The following is a 12,717-nucleotide window of genomic DNA, read 5'->3' on the forward strand; positions in this document are numbered from 1 at the left end:
ACTGCCACTTTCTTTTACTTTCTTCATAATCCTAAAAGCTACTAACAGATAGGAAATGAATAGCTTTCTGTTGGCTAATCCGTAAGCAGCCTAATTTATTGTGAACTAGAGACAAATGGGAGAGTGTGCTCATCTCTCAAGGGTCTTGGTAGCAGATCAGGAGATGCCCAGAAGAGAGCAGAGCAGGCAGAAGGGGTGGGACGCGCAACATCTGATGACGTCAGTGGGTGCAGATCGGCTGGTGCTGAGCGGCAAGGGAGGATTTGAAGTCCACGTGTAATGGCTGCACGGGTCTAGGACCGCCCGCAGCCCGTGCTGTCCTGTCGTGACACTTACAGTTTCAGGGGTCATTCAGCTCAGGGGTCAGCACCCAGCCCGTGTGGTCCCCTCACAGCCCACTGGCTAGGTTTACTCTGCCCAGTTTCACCTCAGAGGAAAACATTGATTTAACAGCTGTCAAACCTCAGGCCACTGAGCGATATAGGCAGTCTGATTCCGAGGCCTCTGGGAAGCGTCTGCAATGCCAAGTCGCCAAACGGTCCCAAAGGCTGAGTTTCAGCGATAAGCCCTTTTACCACTTACCGACAGCATGCCAGGTGCCGTCACAGAAACTGCTTCACTTAATCCTGTCTCCAAAATCTCCTTCCCTCCTCTCTCATCCTCACGGGCACCTGCTCTCATTCAAGTCCTCACGATTCCTGGCTTTCAGATTCTCTAACAGTCTCTGACCTGGTTTCCCTGCCTCATCTACACAGAAGCAACCTCGTAAATGTATGACTCTCATCAAGTCATTCCCCTTCTTAAGGACTTCCTGGGTCCCCGGTGTCTCGGGGTAAGGTCTGCTCTCGGGCTCAGCGTTCAAGGCCCTGCACTGCTGCCCCTGGGCCCCCCCACCTTTACCCATCCAGAGTGGGCACACTGCCTCACCCCGCCTTGTGACAAAAGCCGCAGGGACCACCTTTCTCCATGGCTGCCGGGCAGTCCTGATTCGTCCTTTGTGATCTCCAGCACCTCCCTTACTCCCTGAAGTCTTCCCTGACAACACCAGTCACAGGCGGTCTCCTCCATCCATGGGTGGGTGCTGGGGGCGCTCTACAGCTGGTACCTTTTCCTCCTACTGCACTTGTCACGCTCGCCTGTAATCATTTGTTTCCTTCATGGTCAATGGAGGGGATATTCCCCCCAGGGGGTGAGTTCTTAGAGCCGGGGGGTTGGGGGGTTGGAAAAATAATATTCTTTGTATTATGAAGCACAGATATGCATACATATTTATACAGTATATCTGTGGTATTAACATTTCATGGTGGGAGAGTTAGGAACAATGAGTCTAAGAAGGCCCTTTAGAGGCCAATAATGAAAAATCGGTTGAGAAGTACTGAACTGATTTGGTCATACGTTTTTCTTACCAACTGGACTATGAATCTTTTGTGGGTCCCTGGAGCTGATGGAATGGTTGACACTCTATGGTGTTGGGAATAAATGCTGAATGTTGAAAACTGAATGTATGTATGCAAGAATGAATCCTCCCAATAATCTTGTGGGGTGGCATTACTGTCCCATTGGGGGAAGATACGGAAACAGGTGCTAAGTTTCCCTCCCCCACCCCACTACCAAAGTTCCAGAGTGTTAAAGTAAAAACATTTTAAATTCAGGACTTCTAAAGTCCAAATTTCTCTTACCTCACTTTAGTATAATTGATAGAATTTACACAAAAGCAGGAGAGTATGTTTTCTAATTTGCCTCCAACATTCAAGAATGTTCTGGTTGGAATATCCTAAACCAATCCGAGTGTCCACAAATAACCTCAGAAAATGAAGCCCGTGATCTTGCAGACTGGAGCAAAGATGGCTCAGCACCCGGCTGGGTTTTGGTGGGAATGGTGACCTTTTTACTCAATTTCACAACAAGGAGAATTTGAAGCATAACCAGGTATAGCCAAGCCCACCCACTTAGCTTGTAACCCTGAACCTTGCAGTTAATTCAATTCAATTAAAATGTTTTGGGGGAATCCAGCCTCAAGCCTCTCCTGTGTATCGAACTGAGCAGGGATGCTGGGATAAGAAAAGAATACACACAATTATAAATGCAAGATTCAACAAGATCAGAGTCATGAGAGAGACTTAGGCAATTCCAAGCCAGGAGATGAACTACAATGGGGAGATAATGAGGATGTGAATATTATTAATAAAAATGCTTTCCTTGTTGAAAGCAAAGCAACATCTATGAAATGGTTTTATGAGTAAACTTGTTGAAGCAGGAGGAGCTGAGTAGCTCAAACCGGCTTATCCTTTTCAAGGTCAAGATGAGGTTTAAAATCAGATTTATGGGTCTGTTTATTCAATCAGACTTTCCTCACTTTCCACCCCTAAGCTTATGAGCAGTGAGTAAAAATCCCTGATGAATGACAGTTCATCCTCCTAGGACAAAACCTTCTGCTTTTAAACATAAATACTTCTTAAAAACAGAAAAAACATACTAATCGTAAGTATACAGTTCAGTGAATTGGCACAAAAAGAACAAAGCCTTGTAACTACCATCCAGATGAAGAAATAGAACATCATAGCATCCTGAAAGCCCTCCTGGTTACCATAGATTAGTTTTGCCTCTTTCTGAACTTTCAAGAAATGCTATTATAGAATATATCCTTTTTGTGTATGACTTTGTCTGCTCAATAATATGTTCGTGAGATTCATTCAGATGGTTGCATGTAGCAATAGGTTGCTCATTCTCGTTGCTGAAAGAACTCCACTGTATACACATTTATCTACCCATTCTACTGTTGATGGACATTTGGGCTGTTTGGTGATTATGCACAGAGCTTATTATGACTCTTCTTCCTACATGTCTTTTGATGAGCATATATACTAATACATATACATAGGATGGAAGTGCTGGATCATGTGCTATATATATACTCAGATTTAGTAGATCCTGCTAAATAGATTTGAAAAGTGGTTGTATCAACTGTATCCTACCATTGTATAATAACAGCATGCAAGAGTTCTGAATAGTCCAAATCCTCTCCAACACTTGGTATTGAATGTTGTTTTCATTTTAGCCTCTCTGGTTGCTGTGCTTTTTTAAGCACATTTATTTATCTTGTATTTTCCTGATGACTAATGAAGTTAGGCATCTTTTCATGTTTATTAGCCATTTGGATTTCCTCTTTTGTAAACTACCTCTTTAGGTCTTTTGCACATTCTTCTGTTGAGATGTCCATCTTTTTTCTTATTAATTTGTAGGAGATCTTTACATATTTTGGATATAAGTCCTTTGTCAGATATATAATTTGCTGATATTTTCTTCCAACCTATGGCTTAATTTTTCCCTCTTTTAATGGTATATTGGATAAACAGAAATTCTCATTTTTACTGTTATCTAACTTATCAATTTTATTTTTAGTATGTCCTAAAATTCATAAATGCTATTTATTAAATCTTTGCCTTTCTCATGCTCATGAAAATATTCTTCTGCATTAAAATATTTAGGCTTCCAATCCATGAGCATGGTCTATACCTTCTTTTATTTAGGTCTTTAATTTATCTTAGTAATGATCCATAGTTTTCAGTCTAAAGATTTTGCTCATCTTTTCTTAGATTCACATTCAACTTTGAGCAGATCTCAAGTACCTATGTTTCAAGTTGCAAGAGATATAAGAAAGAAAGTCTGAAATATGTGCCCTGACTTCAAAATACTTTGGTACAGTTGTGGGACACAACTGCAGAAAAATAAATGGCTGAATATTAATGAAGTAGTAATTGTACGATAGAGCAATGAGAAAATAGAGAGGCAAGCAACCAAAGTGGGCCGAAATTGTTGGCAGGTGTGCCTCACACAGGATGTAAGAAGATTTGAGATGAGCTTGGGAAGTGAATGGCAGATGTAGAATGGAGTGGAAGGAAGCATTCCAAGAGGGAAACTGGAATGAATGAAATCTTGAGGTTACCATGAACACAACACCTTAAGGGGCTAAGAGGATGCTGGCTGACAAAAGTGCTACACTCTGGTTCATGAGCATTGGGAGACAGGATGAAGTCTTGTGCTGCAAAGCCCCACAAACAAAAGAGGGAAGAGCCTCAGGCCCATTTTGGTGATGAAGTTTGGCATCCTGGCCCCTGGAAGTTAACTCAGCAAGTACTGAAACTTGCCTAACTGGCAACCATATGGCTGTCTTTAATTAAGAACTTCCTGAAAGGAACTCCCATACTCTCACACTTGAACCAGATTACCTATCCAAGAAGGCCTCTAATCTAGAAATGAACTACCTCTTACAGAATGTATAATCCAAAGAGACTTTCATAGGAACGTAGAGCCCAGCCAAAAGGCTTAGATCCAGCACCTACCACCAAGTACATCTGAGAGATCTGCAGCTGTGAGACCAAGTAGGATAACTACTCAGTGCATAAACTCAGCAGCAACAGCTGGACTTCCTAGAAGAAATGGGACTGGAAGTGGGTATCACTGGCTGGGTTTCTGATGCTCTATTTCCATCCTAACTGAGGCAAAGTTAAAACTAGCAGGCCCAGGGCAGCTCCAGAACACATGGAGTCAGGTCCTTGGGCCTCCTGGGAGCTACTGGAATGAGTAAGGCACGGAGTAGCCAGCACTGAGTTCAAATGATAAAATTCCTTATGGGACATGTGTATGCATTTTGCCAAGATTTATTCTAATTTTGGAAGTCGATTGGAAACTTCTGGACTTCATGTACCATTTAGCTCTGGCAAAGCCCATCTCTGCATTGCTTTGTGTTTATTTTATCCTTCAAGATCAGAGCATAATTTACTCATAGCTAGATTTTTGTGTTTAGCACAAACCTCCATTTAGATAGAAAAACAAGCTGATTTTTTTTCTTATATATCCCTAGGGGACGAGAAAAGATGTACACAATGGAGAAAGTTTCCATTGAAAAAACATGCATACCAAATATAGAAAATTTACGCAAACAGAAGCACCCAGAGGAGAAATATTTTATCAAGCCTAAAGTATGATGAGTCTTCAAATCCTCAGGAGTCTCCTACATTTAGGCAGGATGGCATCTTCCGTAGTACCTCCCCCTTGTGAAAATTTCTTACCATATTTTAAAAAATATTTCGAGAAGAAATACTATAACTTCCCTTGGCACTATGTCCTCAAACACCTACAGTGAGAGTGTATCCCTATCGGTACCCATTCCCCATCTTTATCTCATTTTTCATTTACTCTCAAATGAACTTCTTGGTCTTTACTGGTACAAAACTGAATTCCCCAGTGTACTGGGGCCTACAATAAAACAAAAATTGAAAAGAGCTGGGGATAAGGTTATATTAATCAGGACTCTTTCAGAAACTCAGCATGAAATAAGATCAGCCAAAAGGTGATATATTGGCTCATGTAATAAAGAGGCTTCTTACCTCTTGGTAAGAAAAGTCTCAGGGAAGAACTCTGTTTGGCCCAGCTGAATCACCAGCCTAAGTCTGAACGAATTGCTTGCACTTGACTGGGCTTGACATAGCCAAGTGGCACGTGGTCATGGGAAGTGCATTTGTTTCCAGAAGAAAGAAGGATTGTAGAAGGTCACTTAGGGAACATTATAAACTGACAAATGTGAAAGGAGCAAAAAAATGTTTTTACAGTGCCTCGGATCTAGTACATTAGGATTTTGGAGAAAGCATTCTCTCTTTAAAAAAAAAGACAAATATATCAACAGAAGAGGATGCCGTCACCATTAGTGGTGCATTAGCGCTGATTACCCATGAAACCCTCTCTAGAATTCATAGCTACTTTTCACTGGGGATATCTTATGGGTATCAAGAAGGTAGTATAGCTTAATGGCTAAGAGTATGAACTTTGGATTCTAACTGACTCAAGTTCAAATCCTCACAGCGTCAATTGTTAGCTTTGGTATTTGGGCAAGTTACTAAAAGCAAAATTGGTATAATAATGGAATTATTATAATGGAACTATCCTTAAGCAAAATTGGTATAATCATGGAATTTACCTCTTGGGTTACTGTGAGGATTCAATGAAATGATAATGTGCTTGGTACAGTATCCAGCCCTTAGTTATAAAAATCACTAAATGTTTACTAGAGTTATTATTATTTTCGGTACACACTTCATAATAATTATTATTAACAAGAGTGCCCAGGAGTTTCAAGGCTAGAGAGTTTAGGATAGTCGACAGTGATAACGTTCCATTCCATGATTCTGAAGGAAGAAATATCTCACTATACGTACTCTCCATTGGTATCCAACCTCATCCTTTGCCTTAAGTCTGTTTAAAATCTCCCTCTTTCACCTTCCATAATTTCTCTTCTTATGCACTGAGGCACGAAACACTAAGGTACCTGGATAGAAAAAGCAAGAAAATGGTGCCCTTGATACTTGTTTTAACCTTTCCAAAGGAGACTTCACAGGTAATTGAAGTCCAAGAAACTGCAATCTTAGGAAGAATCTGTGCTCTGAGCAACAAAAGATAACTCCTTGGAGAGATATCAAAACAGATGACCAACTTCTGAAACCGGTTGGCAAAGTAATGAATAACCCCCCTAGACTATGCTGTAAAGGAAGGGACTGTGAGGCCCTCTAGGAGAAATTGGAGTCTTTAAGATTGTCTCTCTACCTTCTTATGAATTCTATTATATCTTACTTTTCATAAAACTTTCCATTGAAGGCTCCAGAAAGGTGGACATCTCAACAGAGACTGGTTCCTTCCCTTCCACTGCAGCTGTAGGTTTAGAACAGAGTATTTTCAACCAAGGAAAAGAGTCTGAGACAGGGAAATAGGTTATTACCCTTTGAGTTTGACTTCCGTGCTCTAGTGAATGTCTATGGTAGCAATTAATCAGGATTCAAAGTCTTATTTTTTTTAAATTAAAGGTTTCATAATATTTTTTCTTGCTAGTTATGACTGCAGAGAGAACAACACCTTATATTTACATAGGACTGGTCCTTGGAAAGTGCTACATATAATGTCATTCTCTCTCCCACCAGAATTCCTGGTGGAAGCAACATATTTTCCTCACACCACTTTTATAGATTATACAGTCTGTCAGAAGCACTGTAGAGGCCAAAACTCAGGTTTTCTTTGGATTTGAAATGTAGTATTGGGTTTCCTTTCTATTAGAAAAACAACATTTCTACACAAAAATGGGTTTTTATGCATGGTGCTTGGGGTAATCGTCCTGGGAAAGAGCTCAGTTAAAATTTCTTACTTTTTCACACAGTAACATCATCATTTTTCCATTTTCCTACAAACTTTTTATAGCCATAATGATAGCTTTTTATAGCTTTAATGATGGTGCAGTATCCCAACTATATTAAAGCTATTTGCTCATAATAATGGTAAGTATTGCTCTGTGAAACTCTTACGTGTGTCCTGGACCACGATGTATTTTTGCCTGTGAGTTGCAGTCTTAAGTGTTTGGAAGACATGTGTCTAGTCCAACATTACCTTATGGTCAGATGAGAAAAAACTAAGGCTCAGAGAAGTTGAATGCTTTATGGGGAGTCACACAGCTCATTAGCAGCATTGGAGAGACAGAAAGCTTGTGGTTTTTAGTTGCTTTTGTTTTTTTACTTATGGCATTATTCTAGTTGGACTGTTTAGAGTACCAAAGAAGCCCCTAACTGTGCAGCAGTGGCTTTAACACAATACACATTTATTTTACTCACAGGACAGTACAACGTGGGTTTTCCTGGTCAGCGGGTGACGGATATTCTCCATGCAGAGGTTCAGGGATTCTGGCCTCTTTCATTTTGTGGCTTCACCATCCTCTAGGGTAGTGGTTTTCAGCCAGAAGTGATTTTTGCCCCCGGAAGATATTTGGCAATATCTGGAGATATTTTTGATTGTCACTTCTGGGGGGGATACTACTGGCATCAGTGAGTAGAGGCCAGGAATTCTCTTAAACATCCTACGAGGCACAGGACAGATCTTGCAACAAAGAATTTTCTGGTCCAAAATATCAATAGTGCCAAGGTTGAGAAATACTGCCCAAGAGACATATAATCTTTTGTAACTGGCCAGCTAAACAGGGAAGAGAAAGACTCAATAAGATACAGCGGCTCACTATTCTGTGACTCTGTTTCCTTGACCTGGAAACATTAATCACTGATTTCTTCCTAAATGTAAGAGGGGCAAAGAAATGAGTCCTGGTGGGCAGCTGCTTCCAGCAACAACTCTTCTTTGTTCATTTTTTTTTTTGAGTTGATAATTTATTTATTTTTTACATCTTTATTGGAGCATAATTGCTTTACAATGGTGTGTTGGTTTCTGCTTTATAACAAAGTGAATCAGTTATACATATGCATATGTTCCCATATCTCTTCCCACTTGCGTCTCCCTCCCTCCCACCCTCCCTATCCCACCCTTCCAGGCGGTCACAAAGCACCGAGCTGATCTCCCTGTGCTATGCGGCTGCTTCCCACTAGCCATCTACCTTATATTTGGTAGTGTATATATGTCCATTTTTGATGAACAACTGTCAACTTGTCACAGGTGGCAAATGGCAAGATCTGAACTGTACGTTTGCCTGGCTGCTCGCAACATTGTTGAAGAATCAATAGAAGCTAATAAAACCAATAATATATAAATCCAGCCCCACCTTCTCCTTGGGCTCCATGTTTTCCATTCGTTGTCCTAGTCAGCGTATCATTAGGTATCGCAAGCACAACACAGCGAGATTTTCCAACTAAACTTCTTTCTCTCTCGTCTTCCCTTTTTCAGCAGTTGACGAAACCATCCCCCTCTTCACTTTTATATATCCCCTTCCAATTGTTTAGCAAGTCTTCTCAGCTCTACCTCCAAGATACGTGCCTGCAAGTATTACTGTAACAGAGGAGAACAAACCTGACTCCATATTGAATCTATTCCTTTAGCTCTAACCTTTGTGCTATGCTGCCTGCACATAGTCATGTAGGCTCTGCACTGTTTGTAAAAGAATATTTGCTATAGCCTGAAATATTACAGATAGCCCATTCTCAAGGCTCTGACCTTTAAAGGTATGACACTTTCCCATTCATATAGAGATAAAAAGTTGCAGAACAGAGGATAACATTTGCTTTGTTGGAGGTTCATAGGAACATCGTGACCAAACCTAGTGGACAGCCGCAAGAATGAAGTTAGCAACAAGCAGCCACACTCTCTCCCCTTTTAGTATGAAAGAAGCCTGAATTCTAACTCGGGTAAGATGGTTCTTTGGGACACGAGTCCACCATCTTCTCGGCCTGCTGGTTTTCCAAATAGAGTTGCTATTCCTTGTCCCAACAACCCATCTCGATTTACTGGTTGTGTGGCAAGCAATAGGAGCTCAGACTCAGTAACATTACCATGGGCCTGAACTACCACAAAAATCCCATTTTAATTGGCTTCTCTGCTACCTCTCTTATCTCACTATAGCCTGTGTATTCAAAGTAGTCTTTTTAAACTGTGAAGATGATTTCTGTACACCTGGTACCAGCTCACTCTCTTGGGTACCTTGAAGCAGGCCTTACTGAGGGTCACGTGAAACCCATTTATTCCACCAACATTGTTCCCCTGGGGTCCGCAGACCCCTCTCATCACTCTCATAGTTCCCTGAGCCCACTCCTGGCCCTGGTCTGGTGGCCTTTACATTCACCATAGTCGTTTTCTACATACCCTTCTAGGCTCATGGGGTAGAATTGTACAATGGGAGTCCGTTTGTCTGAATGGATAGGCTAATTTGTCCAAATCCACGACCCTAACCATAGGCTACAAAGCTCATCACCACCTGGGCCATTTCCCCCGATCTCATCCCCTGCCTTTCTCCACCTCCTCACTGCGGATACACGGGTGTGCTCTCTGTCCCTCTAATGTGCCAGCTCCTCTTGGTCTTGGGGGCCTTCATGACTGGTGTTCCCTTTCCTTTCAGAGCTCTTTTCCAAAATGCTTGCATACCTCCCTCCTTCTCACCATTCCAGGGCCGGGTGTCACCTCTTCAAAAGTGAGCACACACCCAACACTGCCATTGTCTCCCCCACATACACACTCCTCTCTAAACCCATATCCCATCCTCCAGTTTCATTTTCTCAAGACTTATTGCTACTGGAGCTGATATATAATATTCATTGGCTTATATGCCATTTGTCCCCCCACTAGAATGGAAGCTCCATGAGGGCAGGGGCTTTACCCATCTTGTCCTCCACTGTATCCCCAGTTCTAGAAAAGTACCTGGCATGTAAGGCTATCAGTATATAGTCAATACACAGTCATCGACCCAGTTAATGAACAGGAGAATACTGAAGCCCTAGAAAACTAGAAGATGGAGAATATGAGGTTTTGCTCCAGCCCTGCGATGGGTCTTATCCATTTCACGAGAGTCTCGCAAGTCACGCTCCCTCCCCCATAAAAAGAACCAACCACAAAGGCCTCCTAGAAACACAGACAGGAAAATCCTCAGACTTAGCAAAGGATTCTCTCCAGGGCCAGCAGACCACTGTCATTTGTGAGTCACTTCTGAAAGCTTTATGTACCCACAAGTGACCTCTGACATACTCTCCTTCCAGGCTACACACAGAATTGCCATTGCTAGGAAGAAGAGTTGGAGGACTAATGAGGAAAATTCCTTTATCATCATTATTTTTTGTCCTTCCTTTCCCACTCCCTTCCTAATCTCTCTTCCCTTTTTCTCTGGCACATTCAGGATGTCTTCTCACCTTCAGTAACAGCCAAGACTTCTCTGTGCTTTTGGAAACTATCATGGTCCAGAAACCAGATCCCCAGCCTAGAGCATCCCTTGAAGGTTCCCAGAGCATCCCAGGCTGGCCACCTGGCTGCTTCCCTGGACCCATGTCAGGCTGACATTCTGCTCAGTACATGCATGGCTGCCAGCAACCTCACATTTCATGTCCTCTTTCCTCTTTTTTCACTGTGTTTTCAAGATTCATTTCTCCACTTCTCAATTAAGAGCTATGATTAAGCACTGAACTGAGCTTTAAAATGGATACAAGCAGAGGCAGATTGACTGTGATGTTAATGAAGCTACAAGGTTCACGGTCACAGGACTTCTGTAAAATTTGCAAAAGTAAAATATTTTAACTGAAATCAATTAAGGCTATTTCTTCTGCTTCACCACACTCACTCTTGTGCGGGTTGGCTTTGAGTGGCCGCAGCATTTGGGAATTCTGCTGAGGCAAAGGTGAGTTGGAGATAAATTTGGTTTGGATTTAATGGGATATATTTTTATGGTTCCCAGTCACCTCTGCGTATTATGATTAAGTTATTGCAAGTTACTGTGGTGTAGGAATTTCTTCTATAAATACTCCTGGAGCCTATTGTGCCAACTCATCCATCATCGTGATGCTAAGGCACACAGCCAGGTGTTATATCATGATACAAATGTGCCGTGCAGAGTCTTGCCTGTGAATCTATGGAAAATGGAGAGTCACGGAGGTTTGAGATTGTGGGAGCAGACGCAGGTCTGTGGGAATTCTACCAATCATCAAACATGTAAAATTGTAAGCAGAGATTTCAGTTCTCATGGATGTCTCATCCAAAAGGAAGTTCTTGCTGTGTCTGTAGGGCACGAACTTCTAGTAGCACTATAAATAGCAAGCGTGTCTCTCCCCGTGTGAGTTGATACGTTGTTTATACATTCCAACTATTTAATTTAAAGTTGAAAAAAAGGTTTTTGATCAACCGTGTTAGAGGAAAGACTGAATTATCCTCCTATTGTTTTTCTATAAAATTATTGTTATGTGAAGAGATGATCAAAGAGTATGTAGGCAAAACAAGGGTGGGGAAAACAGTATTATTAGAGGTATGCCAGGCAGTTAGTTAATAAAAACAGCATGGGATTTTTGTCAGTGTTTGTGGTATTTGTATGTTTTAAATTATCATTTATTTTTATTTCTATCCTAATTCTGAATATTCAGTTTTCTTCAATGAGGCCCCCAGAGTTGCTAAGCTTCAAGCCCCAGGAAACTGGGTCAGCTCTTAGGTACCGGTACAGATGATGTGCTTCTGCTTATTCAAGAGCTTACGACAGACATTAAATGAGTCCCACGTAGAAAAAAAGTAGGGAAAGAGGTGAAGAAATGATTAGAACATATTTGATACTCCCTCCATCTACTGATCCCCCCACGCCCCTCTTCGATCCAAAAAATAATCTCCAACAAATTGGACTCTTGACAATTATGCTCTTGAGGGAAGTGAAGGGGCTGAGTTGTGATGAAGAGCTGTAGATCAAATTCCATAGCTCTCTGCCTGCCCCTTTGCCATCACCGTAACAAAGAAAGCCAGCAAGCATGACAGGTGCTCAGCGTGACTCGACCACGGTGTCGTCTCAGGAATAGTGCTGACAGGTCCTAAGAGGGGACCGCTGATCTTCCTGGGTCCTTTGCTCCAAGGGCTGAGGAGAGCGAGTTGGGGGCTGGAGGATCCTGAGTGCAGCCCGGTGTGGCGTGCATGAAGATTCTCTCTGGAAACCCCGCATCCTTCCTTCCTGCTCTGCTCAGACCGCAGTGATTATTCAACTTGTTTCCACACTTTCAGTGAACCTTAGACTTGGGTGAAACAATTTACACCAGAATCTGAACTACAAATTGGGTCCCATGCCGTGCACGCCCACCCTTCAATCCTACACAGCGCTGTTTGCAAAGGATGCATCAAACAGGAACAGCTCACCAACTGACCATCGACTGCGGTTACCATTCCGTAAAACAAAATGAATCACATCCTGGTTTTCCTACAAAAATTAACCAGAAATGTAAAGGAATT

Source organism: Delphinapterus leucas, chromosome 18, assembly GCF_059928025.1.
Source record: "Delphinapterus leucas isolate spDelLeu-1000000601 "Yukka" chromosome 18, BTC_Dleu_Yukka2, whole genome shotgun sequence".
NCBI classification, from domain to species: Eukaryota; Metazoa; Chordata; class Mammalia; order Artiodactyla; family Monodontidae; genus Delphinapterus; species Delphinapterus leucas.